At 36.3% G+C, this 25,193-nt stretch overlaps 1 protein-coding gene across 1 annotated transcript in view; it reads right to left on the bottom strand.

The window, feature by feature from the left end:
* Window positions 1-25,193, bottom strand: part of SGCZ (sarcoglycan zeta) — a 611,636-nt gene that overhangs the window by 472,418 nt on the left and 114,025 nt on the right. The gene's annotated exons all lie outside the window — the stretch shown is intronic.

Below are 25,193 nucleotides of genomic sequence, written 5' to 3'. Positions count from 1 at the left end.
TCTTTTAAAGTGCAGATGGCTTTAATGCACTTCAACTTTTGTCATCTCTGCTGCCTTCATTATTCTGAAGTGACTTTGATATTGCTTTTCCAAAGGTTTAAATTATTCTTACACATATAGTGCTTCACAGAAACCCAGTTAACCAGTATGTGCGACTAGTTATTACTGACAAAATTTGAAAGATATCCGGAACAAGACTTAAGGGAGGTCATGGGACATTTCTACTTGAAAGTGAGTCATGGGTACTAATGAAATTTAACTTACTATAGTTTCTTTCTATGAACATTTTTCGTGCTTCATCTTTCTTATTTCATTTCCTGCCTAAGGCTTATAGTGGAGAATGGTCTTGACTAAAGATCTGTATTTCTCTTTATATTAGAAAAAATATTTTCTTTCCTGAAATTATTTTATTTTTCATTATTTTAATAATTTACTCTTGTCCTCATATAATTAATTGCTTAGGCCTTGAAGAAGACTCATATTTTCTACATTTTAGGACACCAAAGTTTGTGTGTGCATGTGTGTGTATGTATGTGTGTGTGTATATATATATATATATATATATATATATATATATATATATATAATCTTCACTCTATTTTTCAAATGTCAGTGTTCTCCAAAATTCCCCACTCTGGCAATTCTTTTCTCTCTTTACATTTTATTCCAGTGTGATTTCATTTGTGGTCATGCATCACCCACACTAAACTCTGTGCTCCAAACTAATACCTATGTATATGTTCCAAACGCACAAAATCACAAATATCTAAAGGAGAATGCATCACTTACTACCCTCAGGCCTCTGGCAGTCCATGTCTCTGTGAATGATACCATCATTGTCTGTCACTTAACCCAAAATTTAGCCATTCTCAATTTTTTTCTGCTCCTATAGTGCACATATATTGTATAATCGTGTCCTATTGACTTTTTTAGGTTCATTTTCATCATTATGTCCACTCAAATTCAATCTTAGTTTACTTCATCTGCAGTTTTTCCCCTGTGAGATTTCAAAAGACTTCACTGAATTAATTCCATCCAATATCAGCAAAGGGGACTTCCCAAGGAACAAATCTAATTCTTTCCACCTATTAAAATCTGGACCCAGCTGTGGTCAGTGTGGCTTAGTGGCTGGGCATCATCTTGGTCACCGAGAGGTTGCTGGTTCCATTGGTCAGGGCACATGCCCGCCTTGCAGGCTCAATCCCCAGTAGGGGGTGTGCTGGAGGCAGCCTATAGATGTTTCTCTCTCCTTTTCTCTCTCTCTCTTTAAAAAAAAAATCAATAAAAGGATTTTCCTTAATCTGGACCCTGATCATCCATCTACCATTGGTCTCAACTCTTGCCTGCCCACATCCATGTATCCCCCAACCACACAGAGTTACTTGTTCCAAGTGTTATGCATTCCTCTGTTCCTTGTAATGTGCTCTGGCCTCTATTGCAAATTCCATTTTCCTACACCTCTTCCCCTAGTAACACACACTTTCATATCCTTTCGTCATTTTCAAGGCAACATTCAAACATTCCTTCCTAAAGACTTCTTTCTCCTAACCCAGGAGGCCTTGTTAGGATGCTATGCTTACTCCCATTATTTTCTGTGGCATCACTTACCACATGGCATTGTAACTGCTGAGTTAATGATTAGTTCTCTGAATAGGTCATGCATTCTTCAAAGTCACAATATCTATTCCTATAAGCCTAGTACTTTATAGCATGAGCTGGAGCACCTTACTTTGATGTTCATAAAAGCAATTTTGAATGATTCAGTTCTCTGCCTATCTTATCTTACTTAACTCAATTTCTGTTAGTAACTTTATTCTAGTATTTTTATTAGTGAACTTAAGAGGTTATATTAGCCCAGCTGGTGAGACTCAGTGGTTGAGGTCCAGGTTAGAGCACATGCCCAGATTACTCGCTCGATCCCCAGTAGGAGGCATGCTGGAGTCAGGCAATCAATGATTCTCTCTGATCACTGATGTTTCTATCTTTCTCTCCCTCTCCCTTTCTCTCTGAAGTTACATATATTACTTTTTCATTCTTCTGTCACTTTGGGGTTACTTTTAGGCTCTAATTTCCCTTTTGTGGTACATTATGGTAACTGTTCTAATAGTCTAAAGATAATATTTTATTTTTATATCTGTAAAGATAATACACACTATGATTAAGCTTTATTTTTGGACTTTTCAGATTTACTTTACCTTTGCTTACTATTTTAAGATTTTCATCATCAAATTTTATGAATATTTTTCTGCTCTATTTGGCACCATCAGACATAACTGTTTCAACCCAAAATATTATACCAATATATTAAGTTACTTCAGCTTTTTCCATTTTTAATAATCCCTGTACATTAAATGTTACTTTTCTCTATCTTTCCTTTGAATGTGCATCACTAGGCTTTTAGACCAGCTTATTTCCATTTCATAACTCTCAAATTCTGCCACCTATTTCTTCACTGATAGTTTTTATTCACAAAAAAATTTGCCATCAAGCCTAATACATTATCATAGGGGAGTATTATAGTTGGAAAACAGGAAGATTTTTATGTATATGAAAAATGACCTGAAATGAAAAAGCAAATACAATCCTTTTCAAAAGTAATATCTTGTTACAAATCATCTATATTTATATTTACATTTTATAAGATATAATCAATAACTAGGGAACTAAAACTTTCTTATAATACTGAAGAGCCATAATCTATATTTGAATATGTAGTATGGTTTTCAGTTATTTATTTCCATATAGAACCCTATTTTATTCAAAACCATAGGGTCCTGCTTGAATGTATAGCACATACACTGTTTCATAATGATTATTTTTTAAATATGCAAAACTAAAATTTTTATATCACAATTCTAGGTGTCTATAATTTCAAATTATCTAAAGACTTGTGTCTTAGAACTAGAAGAAACCTCAAGGATCTCTTTTATTCAACCTCTGTGTTTAGGTATATAAATCTTATTTTCCCTACCCTATAGATAAATCTACTGTAGCCAAAGAAGTTAAGTAGCAAGGTCATCCAATGAATATTAGGTGCAGATATCTGGAGAATAAGAGTTTTTAATCTTATTCCTTTATAAAAATTTCTTTATTGATTAAGGTATTACATATGTGTCCTTATCCCCACATTGCCCCCCCACACACACACACACACACTCATGCCCTCTCCCCCTGTTGTCTGTGTCCATTGGTTAGGCTTATATGCATGCATACAAGTCGTTTGGTTGGTCCCTCCCCCTCACCCCTAGGCTCCCCTGTGTTCCCTGAGGTTTGACGGTCTGATCGATGCTTCTCTGTCTCTGGATCTGTTTTTGTTCATCAGATTATGTTATTCATTATATTCATAAATGAGTGAGATCATGTGATATTTATCTTTCTCTGACTGTTTTATTCCTAGTATCTTGGGCAATGCTTATGTAAAGTACCTCTAATTGTTATTCAACAGCTTTGCAAAGCAATTTTTGTACTTAAATTTTTAACACTTCTTAGTATACTGAACTTGATAAAATAATTTCAGATGAATTTATTTGATTACACCTATTTTATTTCTATCAACCTCAGAACTCTACTTTCATCCATAAATATGTATTGGTCACCTATTCTATGTTATGCACTGTGCAAGGTAAAGAAGTCATACATAAGCCATCATCACAGAGCTCAGAGTCTAGTGAGAGATATCAACAACTAAGTAATGTAGGGTGAAAAGTGTCCTGTGCCTCCTGGCCATGCTGCTATGTGGCAGCACCTTAGATGGACATCTGATAGAGACGGGGATGGGGAGAAGAACAGTGACCAAAATGAGACCTATGGGATGAGTTAAAGTAGCCAATTAACTACACAATCACTTTCTAGGCATAGAAAGGACCATGCACAAAGGTAATGGAACATCTTGATCATTAAAAATACAATAAAATGTCAACGTCTTAGAATATAAAAGCACTGTCATGGATATAACTGCAGAGGTGAACAGGGACCAATTCAACATGAACTTTGAAATCCATATATGAAATGTTAGATTTTATCCTAAAGACAACAAAGAGTACTGACTTAACCTTTCACTCTAATGTCTCACGGTGAGAAAACCATTCATAATGATCGTGATGCTCATTTTTACTTTCCAATTCCCATTCCAGAGAGACTTACTGTTTTGGTAATTAACCTGCCCAGAAGTTTTCCAATTCCGTATCTGTCTCCTGGTCTGCCCACTCTGTAAACCAGTGGTAACGTTTTGGGTTTAGTGTTAGAGCATATAATAACCACCACAACTGACTGAGTACACAACTGTGTCAGGGACTGTGCTGTGTGCTTTACATTTGTTATCTTGATCTATTACTATAAAAACCTTTTTACCCCAAAGTTACAGATGAAAATATTGACGTTTGGAAAAGTTGAGTAATTTGTCAAAATTTCCATAGCTTAGAGTAAACTTATAGTGTCAGTGTTATATCCATTATATTTTCATCCCCATACATTTTTTACATATCATGTAATTTGCAAAATATACTGAAAGTCTAATATGCAAAACCTGAACACAATTAAGTGCATTTTATAAGAAGAAATTACCATTTGTTAAAATATTCAAGGATATATATTAATATCATTTGTTATTTCCCTAATTTAATCATCATTTTTTTTAGAATTTATTTCATCATCTTAGCACACATAGTCAACCAATTAAACCACGCAAGCCACAGACGGAGTTTAAATAGTAGCTAATTTTTTAAATAATATTAGTCTTATAGGCTCTATGCCTCTAATAATAATATCAGCAATTTTTATTTTTCAGTTTTACACTCACTTTTATAAAACAATAAGAGCAAAATACAATAAAATCTAACATTCAAAAATTTAAACTTCCCTGGACAAAAAAAAAAGTGATTACTGCTAAAACTAAGTATTGCCTGGTAGGCCGCACCACTGCACAATTTTCCAAAAACAATTTCCAATTTCTTCATTTGATAATCAAAGTTCATACTCTAAGTACCAAAGGTTTCATCCCATACTTTGCGACAGTGCTGAGTTATCAAAAGATATTTTCTGAAGTGTAGAAATACTTAATATTTACAAGGTTATTATAATATAGAAATTTATGTAAGAGTTAGTATTTTCCATGTGTGCACACATCAAAACTTTATATGGGGGTAGAATTTGCCTTCATGTTCTTTTCTTATATTCTTTTGAGTGAGGGCCACCAAACAATATTGTGGGCTAATATGTTTGGGGACCTACAGGTTCTTTTCCTGATTCCCATTAATTTCACTTCTATTATACAGTTTTGATCATTGTCCCCTAAATGCATTGCCTTACCATGGAATTCATATATTACTTTACTTGAGGACCATGGTCTTCTCTAACATCCATCGTGTATTTTGGTCAACTTGGCATATTATTAACTTGAAGCACTTACTATCATCTTCAGAGTCAGAGAATGCTTCCCCCACACCCCATTTCAAGTCACTTATCCCAATAATAAACAATGCACTTACATCTTGACATTTTCCATTTCTTGTTTTTTAAAACTGGTGTGCTATCCTTCATAAGCCATAGATGTGTGTGTGTGTGTGTGTGTGTGTGTGTGTGTGTGTGTGAGTTTTATTATATGATTCTTTGTTAGGCCTAGACACATAAGTGCATATACACCCGTGCACACAAAATACACACTCCTGCAAGAAGAGACTAAAGGATGAAGTATTTGGGGTAAAGAAATAGGTGAATTGCCCCTGCTGGTGTGGCTCAGTGGTTGAGTGTTGACCTGTGAAACAGGAGGTCAAGGTTCAATTCCCAGTCAGGGCACATGTTGTGGGCTCAGTCCCCAGTGTGAGGCCTGCAGGAGGCAGCTAACCAATGATTCTCTCTCCTCATTGATGTTTCTATCTCTCTCTCTCTCTCCCATCTTCTCTAAAATCAATAAAAATGTATTTTAAAAAGAAAGAAATAGGTGAATTTAAGATTCTCTGCCTCATAGCACTGAGCAAAATTACCAATGTCCAGTAGAAATTCTTCCAGTGTGAGATGTGCAGTATATCCTTCCTCTGTTACCTGTCATTTTACACTAACTACCAAAAAAAAAAAAAAAAAAACCTAAAATTTTTATTATTATATTAGTTACCCTCATCAAGTTTTAACATAATTATAATTTTGAGAGAATCACAATACATAAATAATTGCACTAAGCAAATTATAAACACTAGATCCATTAGCATATTATCATGAGGGCTCACTTTATGGGTCATCTTCTCTGGAGTCTCGCCTCTGTACATGGACACCTGGAAAAGCTCCCTATATCTACAAGGTTTTTTTTTCATGGTTCTGCTACCGATAATGTTAGCTGACACTCTCAGTATTTACAGCTTCTCTTTTTCTGCAAAAGTAAGGCATTTATACACATAAAATTAAAATGAACATGTAATTGACTGGGGCTTGAGTTTAAGGTAATTTAAACAATGAATTTCTAGGCACTCAGAGGAAAGAAGGTAAGGAGTGCAAATTGCATAGGGCCCATGGGCTTTTCAGAAAGTCTTTGAAATCCTTTAGCTTGCATATGAAAATGTATTGCAAATGGATTTTTACAGCACAGGGATGTTACTTAAAGAGTTATTCAAGGCTCTGTGTGATATTTAGATTTAATAGCTTACAAGCTTTATAGTTAAGTTCTTTTAAATCCTTTGAAAGGCAAAAAAGGTGAAGTCTTCTAGTTGAATGAGTATATTAGTGTTTTTATTAAGGTTTTAGAGACCAGTCCAGCAGAATACAGCAATCAAAACATAGGAGTTGCTGTCCAAACACTGAGGTGTCCACCCTTGATTTGCCACTCAGTCAATGGTCCTCAGACAAGGTAGTAAAGTCCCCAATAAAATAGGGAAGTAACAATACATCTCTCTTAGTAGAGTTTATATAATGTGTACATAGTAGATGCTCAGGAAGTGCTAGGTAACTTTTATCCTAGAAAATACCTAAGGAGAATGTGACTATCTATGAATGCTTCATTTTTAAAGGGAAGAAAAACTTGTTTTTCAAAGTAATAATCATTTACTGAAGTAAAGTTTCATCTTTAATATAGGGACTTTAGTGAGCCTTATATTGTATAAATTTTACTTACAGAGGCAACTTGATCAAATAAGGCAGCAAAAATGAGAGATGAGCATATTCTTCCAACTAGGTTTCTTAGACATCTGAAAAATTAGCATATAATTCCAGGAATTCTTTTGAAGGGTCACTAAGTTTCTTTGAGAAATCCTTGAAGCTGAGTGAGATAAGATGAAAGGAGAAAGATTTGACTTAGGAAAAGCTAAGTTCTACTCTCAACTCTTCTTTTATTATCCCTCTGATCTTAAGCAAGATACTTAAAACATTCCACATAATTGGAACAAAAAGACTTACTATATTTACTTCACAGGGGTATAGGATTAAATAAAACAATATAAATATACCTTATAGCAGTATAAAAGAGCTGTGCAACTATTCCATTTTACTAGTAAATGAAATTTCTCTGAATTCAGAAAAACCTGCATTCAACAACAGTATATACATGACTTATAAAATATAATAGCATAATCTGTGTTCGAGTTCCAACCTCAAAGTTAAAACAAAGACCAGCTTTGAAGGTTTTCTGTGGGTAGCACCTTTATATGGGTATTTTGTCTGATCTGATTGACACTTCACAGGGGGGGAGCTTAGAAAGATGATTTAAAAGTGAATATGCACAAAGAGTAAATAAAATAGATGTGAACCAACTGCCTACCTCATCAGGACCTCCCACAGGGCATGAGTAGTGATCTATAATAATCAGAAGCACACTGCTTTTCAGGAAATTGGTCTCATTGATTAGACACTGACTTGTATCCATTTCCACAGACCTCCAGTCCCTTGCCCCAAACTCCAGCAGTTGAAGTTGGCTTCTTTCTTCTCAGTTTGGTAACCCATCTATACTACTAAAAGGGTAATATGCAAATTGGTCACAACACCCTAACAGTCACGACTGGATATGCTAATTAGTCACAACCAGATATGCTAATTAGTCATGAGCATCATGCAAATTGACTATCACTCCAACACAATAAGAGAGGGATATGCTAATTAGACCTGATATGCTAATTAGTCATAACCAGTATGCAGATTGACCATCACTCCAACACACAAGATGGCTGCTCCCATGTGGTCAAAAATGGCCACCCCCATGTGGCCACAAGATAGCCGCCACAAGATGGCCTGTAGGAGAGGGCAGTTGTGGGTGATCAGGCCAGCAGGGGAGGGCAGTTAGGGATGACCAGGCCAGTAGGGGAGGGCAGTTGGGGGTGATCGGGCCTGCAGGGGAACAGTTAGGCATCGATCAGGCTGGCAGGGGAGTGGTTAGGGGGTGGTGAGGCTGGCAGGCAGAAGCAGTTAGGGGCAATCAGGCAGGCAGGCAGGTGAGCGGTTGGGAGTCAGAAGTCCTGGATTGTGAGAGGGATGTCCCAGATTGGAGAGGGTGCAGGCTGGGCTGAGGGACCCCCCACATGCATGAATTTCATGCACTGGGCCTCTAGCTGAAATTATATTCTCCATTTACCAGCAATTGATCTATCTTCAGGTAAGATTCTCCCTCCACCTATTGGACTTATATTCTGGGCAGCTTCTCAATGCTGCTCATGTTTCATCTTGAGGAAGGGGATTCAGAATAATGCTAGGATCTAACCTTTGAGGGAGCGTGCCTAATATAAAACTCATCTATGTAAAACTCACAGCTCATCAAGGTGGCACAGAGCCTTAAAGATATTACAATTAGTGTAAATCATTTACATACCCATAGTGTCCTTTGAAGAGTACCAAAAATACAGCCACAGCAACAACAAACCCACTCCACCACCATCTGATTTCTCTGAAACTCTCAATCCCTCCTATTAATTTCACCTCAGTGATCAAAGCATCTTCTCTACAAAGACAGCATGTTCATAGGATCACACACTGGCTTCAATATAAGGAACACCAACCTGTCCTGACCTACTCTATAATCTATTGCCACATATTGATTTTTGTTGCTTTTTAGCAACAAAAAAATGAATTTAGAACATTAAATTGGTGATGAAAGCCAAAATATGAAACAGGAATATAACCAGGGAGGTCAATATTGAGTAAGAAATCATAGTAGGGAGTTTAGAAGAGAGAAGAGACCTCCAAAAGTAAGATTGAAGAGTCTTTACAATACATTTCATAAACTTAATAATTCTACTAAATGATTTGTTTAATGGGGCAGATTCCATTAAATGATCAACTTTTGGTCCAAATAAACACATGGTCTGCTCCCAAATGAAAAAATCATCTTTGGAGAGTGACATATGGGTCTTAGAATGATATTCTTTCAAAGGTCCAGAAAGAGACTCACACTTAGACTTGCAAAGAATGTTCACAAAACGGTGGCTTCTCTGATGTTGTTGGAGGGATTTTATGATCTTTTAATGAGCTTTATGCATAAAGTGAAGAGCTGCTATAGAGAAGACTCATTTTAAGGACAGAGACATCTTCGGTTTCCTATAAACTGATCATAGCCCATCCCAATGAGGGCTTCATGTAGAGACACAGATACCAAAGGCCAGTGCCACTGAGATGACAAGACAGTAGAGAACGATCCTGCAGATATGCTGCGTCACTATTGGATCTTTGTTGTACTTTTGTTTTTAATTCATAGAAATAACCCATTTCACTGCTGTAATAATCAGACCATCTTCAGAACTGCTAATAACAAACAGTGAAAATATTTCTTGGTTATAATGTCATTTTGCATCTGTTGGTGCTATCCTAATTTAGTTTTCTGAATTAATATGAAGGAAGAAAGAGAAGGACAAGAATAGAAAATGAATCACATCATTTGAAAATCCTGAGTAACAATTTACAATTAATTAGTAAACAAGGTTAATGAAAATGATACATTGGAATGGTTAATTGGATGTATCAGCTTGGCTAAGCTATGGTGTCTAGCTTAGAATGATGTTTAATATATGTTTGATCAAACACCAGTTTACATGTTGCTATGAAGGTTCATTTTTAGATCTAACATTTGATCACATGATCAGTAGCCATTGAGTAATGCAGATAACCCTCCATAATGTGGTGGGCCTCATCCCAACAGTTGAAATCATGAAGAACAAAAACTGAGGTCTCCTGAAGAGGAAGGAACTTTGGTCTCAAGACAGAAACTTAACAACCCTGCCCGTGTTTTCAGTCTGCTTGGTCTGAGGATTTCAGACACAAGGCTCCAATGTCAAATCTTACCTGAATTTCCAGCTAACCAGCTTACTCTATGAATTTCAGACTTGCCAGACCCCAAAAATCTCATGAGCCAATTCCTTAAAATCTTTTATGCATTGGTCTGTTTCTCTGGAGAACCCTAATACACAAGTCATAGTTCATCATCTTTCAAATAGACTTTTGCAATGGCCTCCTAATGGTGTCCCTGTCTCTTGACTTCACCTCACTCTCCTTAGTATTTTAAAATATTTCCAAAAGGCATGCTATTAATAAATTCCTTCTTTTAACTCTGTAATGCAATCAGGGTGAAATGTAAGTTCCTTAATACAATATGTAAGGCATTATTGTGTCTCTTACTTGCTCCCTTCTCCTGTCTCCTGTCAATAAAACTTTCTCTGCCTTTTATTCTTCAGCCATAAAATTACTTATGTTTCTCTAAATCCATGGTACTGTTTTTGCATCTGAGCCTTCGCACATGCTCTGTCATCTGCCTGTCATGACCATTCATCTGGCCATCCTCCTCTTGCCTACCTAGAATACACTTTTGCATCTTTTCTAATTCAACTGAGACATCATTACCTTATGCAGTAGCTCAGCCCAGTATATAACTCCAATCTCTGACTGTGCATCACTTACTACTACACCCCAGTGTCCGTGACTACACTGTGGAATGGTCTCATTCTCCTCTGCACCCTCAGACCTAATCCAGCAGCTGTCACATGCATGCCCTCAATGACACCACACTGAACAGCCTATAGCTTGCTCTATTTTGGTTCAGTGGATTTGAAATTAAATTTAATAATATATTACATAATTACAGTGATCTGTGGATAGCGTTTTAAGTCCTGAAGCCTAAAGCACAGTGATTTTAACAACTTGAAATGTTAAATTACTTGTGTGGAATGTTCCATATGAAACCTCATTGCTGTAATGCAATAGATTTTTAAAAATATATTTTATTGATTTTTTACAGAGAGGAAGGGAGAAGGATAGAGAGTTAGAAACATTGATGAGAGAGAAACATCGATCAGCTGCCTCCTGCACACCTCCCACTAGGGATGTTCCCGCAACCAAGGTACATGCCCTTGACCGGAATCGAACCTGGGACCTTTCAGTCCATAGGCCAATGCTCTATCCACTGAGTCAAACCAGTTAGGGCTGAAATAGATTTTTTTTTTGGTCACATATAATAGGAAAAGTGAGAAGTTCAGAGTCTTTTGAGGATACATTTGACTTAACACTATTGTATCATTAATAGGCATTACAATGGCTTCAGTGTTAAGAACCATTACAAAACCATTTCAAAATCTGTAGCTGATCAGAAATAAATTAGAGAAATTGAGCTATTAACATTAAATAAACCCATGCAGCAGAACACAAGTGCATTCCTTATATTTACAACAGTTATTGCAGTAATTTGGAGTGCTGTGCTTGGAATATGTTTTTTTTTTTTTTTTTTTTACTGTAAATAATAGAAATAAAACCTTTCTGTGAGAATTATATTATCATTATCATTAGGAAATACTTAACATATTAGCATATTAAAAATCAGTGTATGTCCCAAAATATGGCTGTCACTCAAAGAAACTCAATTCTTCTATATAAAGAAGAAAAAGAGGATTTCTTCTCCCTCCCATTTTCCATCTCCATTGCCCTCCTTCTATGCTGAACTCCAGAACTGTCCTAAGTTTTACTTTTGTCTTTAACATACGGTTTACACTAGACATAAATATCACATTATTCTACTCCCTCTACTGGGAAAAGTTCTGAAGTCGTTACCTTCTTCCTAGACCTGTCCACTGAGATTTGGATTAATGTAGATAATATGCACCCAGCAGATCTACTCAGGTAGCCCACAGACCCATCCAACTCAAGAGATGAAGATAAATGAACCATCTTTCTCTTCAAAACCCTTACTAATATTCTCTCAGTTGAAGATGATCCCATTAGAAAACTTGGAGACCCCCTCTTTCTCTCTCAATCCCACATCTAGTCAACAACAAATACTTCTTCTCTGAGATTCTCCTGATTTCTTTTTTTTTTTTTAAATATATTTTATTGATTTTCTACAGAGAGGAAGGGAGAGAGATAGAGAGTTAGAAACATCGATGAGAGAGGAACATCGATCAGCTGCCTCCTGCACATCTCCTACTGGGGATGTGCCCGCAACCCAGGTACATGCCCTTGACCGGAATCGAACCTGGGACCTTTCAGTCCGCAGGCCGACGCTCTATCCACTGAGCCAAACCGGTTTTCGGCAAGATTCTCCTGATTTCTTAAATCCACCCTCTATCTCAGATCAAGACCCCATCATCTCTCCTGTGAAAAATCTGTGATAGCTCTTTGACTGTTTTCCCATTTCCAGACTTAGCACTTTCAAATCCAGCCCCAACAAAGCAATCAGCAGAACCAGCTGCATACAGCACATGTTGAATTTTTGCCTCTTAATCCAATTGATGAGTCATTTGGTTTAATAGGATGTTTGGTCTACTTATAGTCATCTACATTTATTGATATGACATATATTTGATCTTCTATCATCACAGGTTATGTTCTCTATATATACAGTCTTTGCTTTATTTACCTTTCTTCTGATAATTAGATGTATTTTTATTCTCATGGTTATACTTATAACTATAATTTTATATAATATTCTAATCTCCTTTTCTCTCTAGTTTCTCAACTGTAAGTAACAATTTAAGTAACATATTTCCCCTCTCAATTTCATTGAGTATATCATTTTCTTAATGGTTATCATCATGCTATTTAAGTATACTAATACTTACATTACCTGCTTTATGAATTTTAAATTATATCTTTTGACCCTCAGCTTTATAAATCCACATGCTTGCAGAGTCTGCGCACTTTTCTCTTCTTTCCTCCTCCTAAGCTCAGCCTTTAAAGACATAATTTTTTACATTGTCAGGACTTAGAACTTCCACATTCTGTTTTAAAACCATAATTCACATAGTAATTTGAGTTTTTTGTCCTACATTTAATTGGATTCAGTGCTCACAGCCAGTCTTTGTTAAATTATTGTTGTTAGATTTTTATCATAATAATTTCATCAAAGACCATGGAAACTGTATTTATTGATTTCTTTTGTGTTCAAAAAAGTATTTATCTGCTGCCTTTGTAGACACTTTGCCTGCTTTGGTCTAAAAACTCTTTGACTTACACCTTTTTTTTAGAAAACTTTATAGGGTCTATTTTCTTTTAGTCCTGACCATTGTGGGTAACTATAAGACTAAATTAACAGTATTGCCTTATAGATGACTTGAATTTTATGTATCTGCTTAGGGCAAATATCTTTTTCTTTAGCATTTAGTAATTTTACTAGGCTATGTCTCAAATGCAATTATTCCCTTAATTTCTTAAGGATATGTTTGGTCCATTCATTCTGTAGATTCAAGCTTTCTCTTTTAATAAAATATTTTCTTCAGTTGTATTCTTTAAAGGTTTCCTGTTCCTTATTTTGTTCAGATGTACTAACAAAATGCATTTCAGATTTCTTGCCACATTTCTGTTACTGTTTAACTTTTCATTTCTGTACCATTTCTCCTCTATTCTCTAGTGATTTTTTTTCATTGGTTTGTCTTTTGTCTTGTTCTTTTTTTATTTTTATTTTTTGTGGCATTTCTGTAAAGATTTCATTCTGGTTCCCTTTCAATACTTTCTTATGTTGAGTCCTGGATCATTTATTTATGGGGGAGGCAGTGATAGGGTAGCTCCAGGCCATGTTCCAGGCTGATTTTCAAGCAAAGCTATGATACTGGATTTCCAGCATGCGAGGCTCTGATCCTTTACCTTTCTCCAGCCAGTTTCTCAGAAGCAACAACACTGCTCATGAAGCCTAGTAACTCTCCTCTATCCATATTACCTGAAGGCCACTGCTTGTGAACTTGCCATCACCCACATTTACTCCCAGGAAAGTTCCCAGCAATAGCCCCGCATCCTGGCCTCTTTTTCCAAAGACTGGTTTGGTGGCAGGTGTTATAGGCTGAACTGTGTCCCCACAAAATTCATATGTTGAAGTGCCTCAGAATGTAAACTACATTCATAATTAATTCATTGAAATTAAAAAAAAACTGAAATAAATGAGAAAAAATTGTAAACACTAGTTTTCAATGGATTGAGGCACTGCACTACTTATGCAGTTCTTTAGATTTGTTGCTCTTATTACTCTTGATCCTTAACTAAAATGAGATTTTCTTAAGGATAAGAGCCATGTGTCACATATTATGTGTGTGTGTGTGTGTGTGTGTGTGTGTGTGTGTGATGGAGACAAAGTGGTTTAGTTTAACTTATTTTGAATTCCCACCACCCACCCACTCCACAACATGGTGTTCAGGCAATATTAAGTAGGAGATAAACACATGTTGACTAATTAACACAGAGAGAGAGAGAAAGAGAGAAAGAAAGACAAAGAGACAAAGAGGAAGAGGGGGTTGGGGATGCAAGTCGATTTTCAAAACACTAAGTGATTTTCAGAAATTACTAAGCCCATGTGAAGATAAGCAAGGGTGAGATCTGTCTTCATTATTGTAAACTGGGACAGGCCATATGACATACAATATGCAAAGTCATTTCCAAGTGACCTGGAAGTAGAAATGATGTTCCAATGCCTATTTGTCTACAATTTACATCTATTATCCCTCAGAGGACCTTTGTAACTTTGGGGTTATTTCCCTTGCCATCTTCTTATCAAGTCAATATGACTTAAAGACCATTAGTGGGGCTTTAATTGAATAAAGCAACAATTCTCTGATTATTGCTCCATTGACTTTCTGTCATTTCTGAAATGACCTTACTCTGAAAGGTTGACTTTGAAGATCATTTATGCACAAAAGGTTTACTCAGACAGTACTTAACTTCCTGGCTTTTCCCCCCCCAAAAGTATAGATCAAAGCACTGAATTTCACAGTCAGATTTAATTAATTAATTAATTAATTTTATTTACTTCTACAGAGAAACTTCTGTTTGATAACAGACATGCTCTCTTAGATCTGCAGCTTATTAACTCAGAGTCATGTTAAGATAAAATATGTACCCTTAAAAGTAGCTTGGTATATAGATTTTAACACAAAAAAAGTAATACAGACTGGGTTGTATTAATGCCCAAAGAAAATTAGAACTGTATCATGAAAGCAAAGAAATCACAGATGATAAACATTCACATCAATTTCCCACCTTTCTTTGATCAATTACAAATCAGTTAATTTTCCATTATGTTATCAAAGCTAAATCAATTAAGCTGTGTAATCAATCACTGAAGAATCAGTAAGCACATAGCTGATTCTCTTCTTAAAAATGAGTGCCACTAATTTTCACATGTAGAATTCATACAACCTGAACTTTATTCATTAAAAAATTAATATATTAGGTAAATTATCTGCCATAATAAAATTATCTTTATTTCTAATTCTAATAAAATGGCCTTTTAAAAACATAGGTTTTTCCTTAATAAATCGATTTACTATTTCATTAAATCCATGACAACTTGCCTCCAACTCTTCCTAAGAGAATTGGATTTAAGAGTTAAATTCTTTCTTGTGCTTCATGGTCCATTTTTTATTATTTTTATTTTATTTTTATTGTTGAAAGTTATTACAGTTGTCCCTTTTCCCCCCATTTATCCCTCCTTCACTTTTAAATGAATGTTTTATAGTTCTTTACATTCTTTGATCACTTCCCTATAAAAAAATTATTAAAGTAATCACAAAATATTCTCATGGTCATGAGACTACATTTGAAAATATGTATTATGTCATTTAAAGTTTTTAAAGAAATGATTGCCTTGCATGTGGCAAATCTCCAAATGAGTGAATCTGTTTTCTAGAAGAATGTGGAATCCTTGGTACCTGGTCATTAATATTCTTTAGATCGATAGTGCCCACGGTTACTGTTCTAAGTTCCTTATAGATACCGCAGGTATCTTCTTTTGATAAGTATGTCTGTGATGTTTTTAAATACCACAATCAAATACAGCCTATGTTGATATTTTAATCATTTTATGTCTGCTACGAATTATAAAGGATCAAAGATTATCGATTATATGTCACTGCTTATTCAGATGTGCAAAATAAACATATGAAGACATTAAATAAGTTGTTCGAAGCAACAAAGCTGGCACTATTAAAATATTTTCCAAAGAAATCAGGGTCTTAGTACATCCTGATGTCTAATGCAATATATTTTTATTATTAATCTCTGATATAATGTTTTGCTTAGCTACACACCAAAGACTTTTTCTTCTAAGGCTTTATTTTATAAAACCACACCAAATACATTTCCTCTTTCTCTTAGTTTCATTAGCAATGGTCAGTATAATTTAGTGACAATAATTATGATTACATGTGCAATCTACTCTGTGCCAAGTGACCAAGTCATTGGATAGATGCACATTATCTTATTTTATCCTCAAAATAAGCCCATGGTATCTATGCAATCAATTGTCTGGGTTTTTATGAAGAAAATGAGGCTTCATAATGTTAAATAACTTACACAAACATAGACAGCCAAAATGAGGGTAAAAAAAACCAACTCATTTTATAGGACTATTGTGGGGATTGAAAGTGTACAACACATAAGCAGTGCTCCAAGATAGCTAACCTAGGACATTCTGCTGGATGCTATAAATGTTGACCAGAATCTACTATGTACATCAAGAGGCACAGGAGATCTTCAACCCTGTGGAGGAGATGATATGTAATTTTCCAGTCTTTGCTATATGCCTCTCAACATAGTCTTACGTGCATGTTGGGATGCCTACATATGTGATGTCATTGTTAACATCCCTGCTGTAAAAACAGAAAAGAGACATTCTTGACAACTCAAAGACTAGTTTTACTTCCCATGTTGTTTTTTGCACACTTGGAATTTTGATGTATTCCTGCCAATAACAAAAGTCCGACTGATTTCCAAGTATTTTCAGATACCACTGTGATCAATGAACTGTCATCCTGAATAAATCTTGCTCACATGGGTATACTAAATAACTTGCCAGAAAAATTGACAGTGCTTATTTAATGAGACTGATTTTAATTTCAGATACTATATTTAATTATTCATTAATGTAAATCTCCTTTTTTATGTGGGTTCAGCTGAGTTAGTACTACCATATTAAAGCTTCCAAGGTTCAGAGAAAAAACAACAACAAAAAGAGGGTTAAATCCTTAAATTTACTCAGAGTATCATTTTCTGCAAATAAGCTAGAGTACCTAACAACATCCAACTAAGAAAATATAATGCATAGCATGCATTTATTAACCTAGATTTCTTACTACTTAAATTAAATGGGCCTGTATATTTTTATTTGTAACACTTACATTGAATGTTATTTTTCAGTTACCATTATCATCATATGCCTCGTATCTCACTTCTCTCCTATCTCATGGTGTTAGCACAGCAGCAAGGGGATAATGTAAATGTCCAGCAGCCAAGGTATGTGTCAAATCGCCAATATCACTGAATAGGAAAAGAATCTGAAAGTAGAAAACTACCACTTCCTGAGTATCCGTGTGCTATGCAATATCCATAGCACTGTACATATGCTGGTGTTTGACCACATTCTTGACTGTCCACGTGTTATATAAGGAAACTGTAACCAGGGATGTGAATAAATTCACACTCATGATCGGTGTTGGAGCTGGAATTCAAGCTATCTCCTCGGCCCATCCTTTCACATCGATTACATGAGAAGCTGTCCTTTAAGGGAAGCTTATAATTACTTTTCTGATGTACAGCTTCATTAATTCTGTCTTTTTAAAGTAGTAATACATTTTTCTGTAACCACTTCAGAAAATCGACTCTATTTCTCTACCATAAAAATGATTTTGCCTTAATATGTTCAAAAAACCACAATTGCAATAATTTATTTTACATAAATGGAGATGTTAACTATTGGAGGAAACTGCAGAGTCTAGAATTGTTTAAAGTTACAAGAAGGATGCTTTTATAAAGCAGGCATTTGAGACTGAAAATTAGGGAAAATAAGAGTTCCTCTAAAGGAGAATAGAGCCCAGGTGAAGGGCTTATTGTGCCTTGCTGACAGGACATCTTTCCCCGCCTTGTCCTCACATCAGCCTCTTTGACTTGGATGCCACCGAGCAAAGATATGATCCTCCCAGATGGCAGTGTGTAAACCAGCGGTCGCCAACCTTTCGGACCTCACGGATAACCAGTCGTCCACGGACCACCGGCTGGTGACCACTGGTCTAAAGCATGAATGTGTCATAAAATATACACTGTCCTCCAGGACACTCAGAAAAATGGGATCAACTTACATGGCTTTTGCACCACAATTGCAAACAACTTTTCTTTTACTTTCAGCTTTCCTTCTGAAAATTACAAAGATAAACCAGGATTTTAAATTTCTCTTTTTTTCAAATCCTCATCCCAGGATATGTTTCATTGATTTTAGAGAGAGGTGATGAAAGAGAAAGAGAAAGAGAAAGAGAGAGAGAGAGAGAGAGAGAGAGAGAGAGAGAGAGAGAAGAAACATCTATCAGTTGCCTCCCATGTGTCCCCACTGGGGATTGAACTTAGAACCTAAGTATGTGTCTGACAGGGAACAGAACTGGCAACCTTTAGGTGCACATGATGATGCTCCAAACTAACTGAGCTACACAGGGCAGGGCTAAACTTTCCTTTTTACTTAGAATTTAACAATAATTTAAATTTCATCCTTTTTCTAAACTTATTTGTATGTACAGTATTCACTATAATACACTTTATTTTTATTTCTATTGTCAGTGAGAAAACATGCTTTAAGCCTACTGAAAATTTGACATTAAAATGTTGGTTCATTGACATCTTACCTAATAATAGACAAACATGGTAATTGACCATACCTTCGCTATGCCTCCCATTGGCTAATCAGCGAGATATGCAAATTAACTGCCAACAAAGATGGTGGCCAGCAGCCACGTAGCTGGAACGAGCAGGAGGCTTGCTTGCTCCAGTGATGGAGAAAGCCAAGGTTCCCCGCCTGCCACGGCCTGGCTCTAAGCTACACTCAAAGCAACAAAGTTTCAATTATAGAAGCTAAACAAACCCCAGATACCTGCTTTCAGCCGGCCATGGCCATGGAGCTGGAGCACAGGAGGCTTTCCCTCCCACCCGCCCTGGCTGGCTCTGAGCTCCACTCAGGCAACAAAGTTTCAATTTTAGAAGGTAAATAAATCCCAGGAAAAAAAAAGAAAGAAAGGAGAGTCTGGGAGCTTCTGTCTCTGGGGAGGCTTGGCCAGCCTGAAAATGGCCCTCAGCCCTTCACCCAGACTGGCCAGGCACCCCAGTGGGGACACCCCACCCTAAAGGTGGTGTGGCAAGCCTGAAAACAGCCCTCAGCCCCTCACCCAGGCTGGCCAGGCACCCCAGTGGCACCCCAGTGGGAACCCCCACCCTGAAGGGCAAACCAGCCGGCCCCCACCCATACACCAGGCCTCTATCCTATATAATAAAAGGGTAATATGCAAACTGACCCTAACAGCAGAAAGACTGGGAATGGCTGGTCACTATGACACACACTGACCACCAGGGGGCAGACACTCAATGCAGGAGCTGCTCCCTGGTGGTCAGTGCGCTCCCACAGGGGAAGCTCTGCTCAGCCACAAGCCAGGCTGACGGCCGCCAATACAGCAGTGGTGGTGTGAGCCTCTCCCGCCTCCTCAGCAGCGCTAAGTATGTCCAACTGCAGCTAGGCTTGCTCTCCGCTGGCAAGTGGACATCCCCCGAGGGCTGCTGGGCTGCCAGAGGGATGTCTGACTGCCAGCTTAGGCCCAATCTCCCAGGGAGCGGGCCTAAACCAGCAGGTGGTCATCCCCCGAGGGGTCCCAGACTGTGAGAGGGCACAGGCCGGGCTGAGGGACACCCCCCCTGCACAAATTTTTGTGCCCCGGGCCTCTAGTAGTTGTATAATATAAATGTGTAATCTAATTTTACAATCACACTTGACTAATCTGAATATACTAAAGTATAATAATTTCATATATGACTTTGTTATAAATTATATAACAAACTGTGACTAGTTGGTATTCATATCTTTATCCCCTTTCTTTTAGTTGTTCTTACATTAAGTTGACTAGAAATAAGTAGACTTTAACATATTCAAATAAGCATGATACTAATTTCAACATTTCTCCTGCCTGCCTGGGACCTGGACAACTACAATGCTCCTTGAATTTAAATTAGTGTAACCTTCCTGACCTTGAGTGAGTTACTTAACCTCTGTGCACCACAGCTCCACAATCACAGTCCTGGTCTCATTAGTGTTTTGCAAGGACTGAGGACATAAACAGAAAGTGCTTACAGTAGGGCCCTGAACACGCTAAGCACTCAATAAATCAGCTATTGTTATGGATCTTATTTTATCAATATAGCTGTCAAAATGTAATAATGCAATTTTAATTTATGGATGAAGTTATTGCTGAGTGAGTTAATGTTATGATCAGAGAAAGCTGAGTGAGAAATAAACAATCAAGTATGGAGGCAGTGTTCCACAAAATGTGGGCCAAACATATTGTGTAAAATGCTATACTTGTCAAGTCATCTAATTTCAAAGTCTGTGGTCTAATCAAGGTAGTAAAAATATTTATAACTTCCAGTATAACTTGGTTCTATGTAATTAGTCAACATGTTCTTTGCCAACTTTTCAGTTACTAGCATAGCACACTAAAAATGAAAATGTGTTTATCAGGTAAAAATTGGTTAAATTTTACAGTTTGTAGGCAAAGGTCATAATAACCCTAACAAATAAAATTAATTTATCACTACTTGCCATTTACTTATATAGTGACCCACAGGTTCAAACTCAAAAGTTATAAGAAGCGCAGTAAAGGTAAACAAATAAATATCATACAGTTTGGTCAAACCATATAGTTTAGTCTTTAAAACTAGTACTTCAGGTTTGACTTCCATAATCTTAAATAGTTCCCAAGACCAATATCTATGCATTTCTGTGGAAGTTAGAGGATGCTAGAGAAAAAAGCGGTCTATTTGACTACATAGGCAGTACATAGGCCGTCCTGAATCTAAACCAGAAGACTCCATTGCTAGAAGTACAAGTCCAATTTGAGCATATTCTTGAAAGAACCAGATATGCTTTCATCTTAGGAATTAAGTGGAAGATTAAGAGCTAGAGAAACTGGGCAGGTGCTGTCACCAAATGAGGACTTTGTCTGCCAGGGGTCCAGCAGGTTGGAACAACCAGGGTTAATAGGAAGCAAACAGATTGTTAAGGACTTGCCAGTGGATAAAAGGACTAGTTTGAGACTCACAAATATCATTTCTTCTAACCCTTTTTGTCCTCATGCCAAACAGGTGTTGTGTAGAAGTCTGAATGGGGAAAGGTTGAATAGTTAATTTAGGAGACTGGAAAACTAAAATAGCAAATGACCATGGGGAATGCGAAATAGCCAAAATAAAATTTGGACATCTTTCCTCATCTAGGTTGATAGGTGACCTGAATTTTCCTGAACAATTAAAGCTGATTACTTTGATTCTGCACATTAATTTTTGACATCTATTTGATAGACAGTTATATACATATTTACAATAGAAAATGGAGACATTCAATAATCTTTTTTATATTAAAATAAATGTTTTCATTCATTTACACTGACATTTACATTGATAGGGCAATCACTCTTCTGAAATCAGCCTTTTTTTTTCTTTTCCCCTTTTGGCCAGGACACATGGTGGGTAAGCATGTGCCATCAATAACTTTTGACAGAGATAATTCAATTAAACAAAAACCCCTTCTGAATCCTAAAAAGAACATTATATTTATATATTTAATAAATTTTTATTGATTTCAGGGAGAGGTAGAGAGAGATAAAAACATTGATGAGAAAATCACTGATTGGCTGCTTCCTGTATGCCACCTACTGGTGATGAGCCTGCAATCGGGAATCAAACCATGACCTCGTGGTTCATAGGTCAGCACTCAACACTGAGCCACACCAGCTGGACAAGAACATAAGTATTTTTTAAATATGTTTTTCACTCACTTGTATTTTTAGGAATCCTTGTCATTCAGGAAGGCAATTATCCAATGCCATATAGAGATCCTAGATGCAACACATGCATTACACTTTTCAGATCATATACTCTATGCACACTGTATGCTTGAATGTAAAGATTATAACTCAAAATGTTTACTGAAAAATTCAGAATCACTAGATAACCTTGTTAAAAATGCAGACCCAAATTCTGCCACAGGTAATCCCACAGTCTGGCTGGAGATGGAATGCAAACATCTTTATTTTTAAATAAGCATCTGATATAACCCTTATGCACACCTTTAAAGTCTGAGACTCATTGCTATAGATGTTATAGCAAGGATTCACCAAGAGAACTCCTCATTTTAAATCACTGCTGTTATACTCACTATTTGAGAATGTCTATATGAAAAGCCCATAATATGGTCAGTGAGAACACTGGGCTTAGAATCATGGAACATAAACCCTGTGGCTTAGTAGTAGCTTTGTAACCTTAGAACAGTCTTTTAATGTCTCCAATATGCAGTTTAACTCTGTTTTCACGGAGCGGTCAAAGACTTTGCCCTCTCAGTCCTAACAGCCATAATTGTGGAATTGCCATGTTACAGCTCCATTGGTTCTATAAGTCCTTAGAACTCTCTGATTAATCTTGGGTACAGATAACTTATGTTACCAGTTTTAATAGCTACATGTAAATGTGTATTATTGCTGCCACTGAACTATTTTTAAATGCTTACTTTGTGTTTGCAATAATTTGGAAGTGGGAAAGAGAATTTTTAACAAAATATAGATAGCTGAATATTAAATCAGAGAAATGATAGGAGAAAAATGCTCACATACATATATTATATGAATATTCATTGCTGTGTACTCAAAGAAACAAAATACTTCTTAAAAGCTGTTTTTCACATTAACATCTGGATACTTAAGACATAAAAATTCCTGCCAATCTTAAGATCTCCTTGGTGATCTCAATATAACTTTTAAAATTCTACATTTCAAAGTAACTAGGAAACCATATTTTAATATCTCTCTGTTACATTCTGAACAAGTCCTGTAAAACTCAACATGATAGAAAATAATTGAGATCATCATCACATGCATTATTGGGGCTTCTTAAGAATGGAAAAGCTTTCAAATATTTGAAGTACACCCACTCAAAGCAATTTGATAATACAGCTAATAGAAGAGCAGATGTGTAGGCATCCAAATAAAGCTTGGATATGCAGAATATCATTTGGAAATTGTTTGCAGATTGCTGTTGGCCACACATGACAAGGGCATGCTCTTGATATCACATTCCCCAGGATGCTGGTAGAATTTTCCTGAAGGTGAGTCAGTTATCACTATAAAAACACAAAGTTTAGACCCTGGCCCCCTATTCTTTAGCAGTTCATCATTCTCAACAGCAATAATAAACCAGTGGAAAAGGTATTGTGAAGTCTCCTTAGACTTAGGATAAAGAATGTTTCCAAATATTTTTAAGAATAGATAATCTGATGCCTGGTTGACTCTCGTGGAAGGTCATGGATGTGCACACATTTATTAACCACTCTGTCCAGTTCTCTGAGAAGTTCGTATTTTTCATCAGGATTTGAAGCTGAGTTACCCTAACTCAAAACTGGAGTATCTTTATATACAGATTAAAAGTTATTTTTTCATATTCTATCTACTATGTTAAGTATGTGCTTCATTTCCAATATTTTTTGCAGTATAAAGCTCAATAATTGCTTAGAAAAGTATTTCAGGGTGTTGTTTTTGTTTTTTTGTTTTTTACCTCATTTATGCCAACATGAGTAAGATTTATTTGGGAAAAGCAGGTATATATTGTGTGAATTGAGGAACAAAATTTTTCAATTTTGCATTTGGCTTAAATAGCGGATTGTTGTACCTTTTCACTAAACAATGTCAGAACATTTGCACTTGCTTATTATGCCTCAAAGAAAAAAGCTGTGTTTTATTGTATTATTTTGGCCTCCAGGTTAATTGATTTGTGAAGATTTTATGTGTTAGGCACAATTTAAATTATAAATTGAGACCAGAAGTTCCAACAATATACACAATAATGTGCTCATTAAACAATTTATACGCATGCTCAATAATTTTATGTGTGTCAACTTATAGAAATATAGCAACATCATTTTTCCACAAACTGCAATTTAGATTTCGCATACTAGATCTTTTATGTATCTTTTATGGGGTATAGCAATGTACAGGATAAAACAAGACCTCTGTCCTTAGGGATTTTACCTGCTAGTGGGAAAAAAGGAAACGACATAAACTTAAAAGTAAATCTAAATAGAGGCCTGTGGCTGAAATAATGCAGGACAATGGGATGAAAAGGAATAGGACACTCCCCTTAGATTGAATAGTTTTTTTAGGGGGGAGAACATTCGATCTGGGAATTGAATGACAGAAAGGAACTACCTCTGGAAGGAGCACTCACAAAAATTTTTTAAAAAAAGCAATCTCAAAGCCCAGAGGTCCTGAGAGACTAGCATAATTCAGACACAGAGAGAGATAGCACAACTGGATCAAGCAAGACAGAAAGGGGCATGAGATGAGCCATAATATTACCTTCATTTGACCCAAAAACAATAGTCTCTGATTGTGAAGTTAGGAGATTTACTACACCTCTATCTTACATATATTTTGAGAAAGTCTTTTAATTACATGGTAACTTACATATATTTTGAGAAAGTCTTTTAATTACATTTCAGTTGTGTAATTTCTGTTAGTCCCCTACCAGGTTTTCACTTTTATGCCTTCCTTAGACTCACAAATTATCCCCTAGTTGTTGGCACGCAGTTGAGTTAGCTGTTCTCCTTTAAATTAAAATAAAATTAGAGCCCCCAACAGAATGGGGACTTCAGATTTTTAGAAAAGAAATGCATATTTTCCCAAATGTTTTCTGTTTCCAGGCATAATTCATGCAACCAAAAGCCCTGCTCTTTGTCAAGCCAGTAAGCG

The sequence above is a fragment of the Myotis yumanensis genome, unplaced genomic scaffold, assembly GCF_028538775.1.
Source record: "Myotis yumanensis isolate MYYU_CA2020_CCGP unplaced genomic scaffold, mMyoYum1.0.hap1 SCAF_3, whole genome shotgun sequence".
Taxonomy (NCBI): domain Eukaryota; kingdom Metazoa; phylum Chordata; class Mammalia; order Chiroptera; family Vespertilionidae; genus Myotis; species Myotis yumanensis.
This window is presented reverse-complemented; position numbering and strand designations above follow the sequence as displayed.